The sequence below is a fragment of the Budorcas taxicolor genome, chromosome 7 (genome assembly GCF_023091745.1).
Source record: "Budorcas taxicolor isolate Tak-1 chromosome 7, Takin1.1, whole genome shotgun sequence".
Classification (NCBI taxonomy): domain Eukaryota; kingdom Metazoa; phylum Chordata; class Mammalia; order Artiodactyla; family Bovidae; genus Budorcas; species Budorcas taxicolor.
Window position 1 is genome coordinate 82,258,752 of NC_068916.1, and position 2,279 is coordinate 82,261,030.

A 2,279-nucleotide genomic window follows, 5' to 3' on the forward strand; every position below is an offset into this window, starting at 1 on the left:
ACTTATTTTGCAAGTACTAAAAAATGTACTAACAGTACTAAAGAAGTACTAACAGCTTAAAAAAAATGACATTCAATGAACAGAGATATTTGAAAAAAAAATATAGACAATTATTTTGATGTGACAAAAGAACAGAAATATAAATAGTATTGCACATGGTTACAAATCAAGATAAATTAACATTAAAATTACTGCAGTGAATTAGAATTGTTACAGGAAGAAAATCATGTTTATATTTGAGATAAATTATATTTTCTTTGCCCAAAGAGATGGCTGGCAATAAATCATTATACTGGAATGGTTAAGACTAAAAAAAAAATGCTGAGTCAATTAAGTTCCAAACATGTTCTTCCTCTGAAGTATACAGTAATTTCCTGACATCAAAGCAAAAAGTCCCTTAATTCAGATTAAATGAAATGGGCAAAAATATAAATATTGTGAAGGACGGGAATTCTGACAGGTGAAACAACTTCACTATAAGAATAAAAAGGACAAATGTATACTCTTGAAAGCAAAGGATCAGGGCTAAACTGTGCCTAAGTTCAATTCTACTTACTTGGCTGCATAACTGTGAGCAGGTTATTTTACCTCATTTTAATAGGGTTGCTATAAGGGTTAAATGAGTTATTACACAGAAAGTCTTTAGAATAGTGACTAACATGTGCTATGTTCAATATTACATAGGCTAAAGGTATGGACAATAACTCCAGGTATCACTAACACTGGCTTATACTTCATCAAAAAAATGGAAGACAACTTGTTAGTGATCTGCAATGCCCTGCAAACTTGATTCTAAAAATCTATTGATTATAAATGAATTACTGACTCAAAGCTGCTCTGGTTGAGGTATTCAGAAATAGGACACTTGAAGTTCCTCTATGGGAAGCTTAGGGCCCTTCAGAACAGTCTGAAACCACATCATCACAGTCAAGGTCTTTGCAGGTCTTATAGTCTAGAAATTAGCATCAAAGCATCAGTAGGAAATTGGTATAACAGAGCATATTAAAAGCTACTTAAGTGAAAAAAATTCCTAATTTGGCAACATAAGAGATTAATTGGTACTACTTTGGTCTTTTTCACATATTTCCCTACCTAGACATTTACACGATATCCCAAATGTTAAAAGGAACTTAAGCTGGTAAGCACCAATACAAATATGCTGCTTAGTTTTTAAAGACATAAACCAGTAAGCATACATGCTGATAAAATTATAAAGTCTATGAAAATAGGAAACTAGACAAAATAGCAACTCTTCGCTGCTGCTTTTAAGTTCTATACTATTTGAAGCAGCAAAAAATGAAGTTGCTATTTTCAACAGTGAAGTTATTAAGAACTCATTTTATCTAATTGGTCCATTTTATCTAATTGGCTCACTTAAGAGTGGAACACTCAGTATAATCAAAGGAAAGTTTACTATGACTTTCATAAATATATATTTTTAACAGAAAAGAAGAAGGACCAGTAAAAATGTCTTCCACAGAAATTATTTCATTTGTCCAAGTCAAAATAAAAGGAGCTTAACATTTGTATAGAGACAATGTTTTTAGGGCTTCCATTGTGGCTCAGTGGTAAACAATCTGCCTGCCAATGCAGGAGACACAGGTTTGACCCCTGATCTGGGAAGACCACACGCTGAGGAGCAACTAAGCCCATGAGCCACAGGAATTGAGCCCACGTGCTGCAACTACGGAAGCTTGCCTGGCCTAAGAGCCCATGCTCCTCAATAAGAGAAGCCACTGCAATGAGACGCCTGCACACCACAACTAGAGAGTAGCTCCCACTCACTGCAAATAGAGAAAAGCCCATGTAGCAAGCAGCGAAGACCCAGCACAGCCAGAAGCAAACAAAACAAAAAGTTTTTCAAAAAAGCTTTCAAACAGCTGACTGTATCATATATACTTTAAAATGTAAAAATAGGCATGCTATTCCTTTGGTTTTATGTAGGAGAAATATACTACTACTCAACCTCTACTGTAAGGTTGGCAGCCCTGAGAACTCCTTTTTTAATGTAGCATGTTGTGGATGTATTCCTGCTTCCAAAGGGATGAGAAGCAGACATTTCCACATGCAGCCTACTTTGTCGCAGCACCAGAAATGTACAAATACTCTGTTCTACCACTATGTGATTATTCATGAATGAAATAAATTCTTTATTAAACATTATGTATTAGAAATCTAAAATAACAATCGATGAGATTGTTTACTGGATTCTACCATAGGCTTTGTTGTTGTTGTTTAGTTGCTAAGTTGGGTCTGACTCTTTGTGACCCCATGGACTG

The 2,279-nt window shown here is 34.9% G+C and overlaps 1 non-coding gene across 1 annotated transcript; it reads right to left on the minus strand.

The window, feature by feature from the left end:
• Positions 1-1,936: 1,936 nt before the first annotated feature.
• Positions 1,937-2,071, minus strand: LOC128051836 (small nucleolar RNA U109). The gene has a single exon (XR_008199764.1). It is a non-coding gene; the product is annotated as a small nucleolar RNA U109 (small nucleolar RNA).
• Positions 2,072-2,279: the final 208 nt, after the last annotated feature.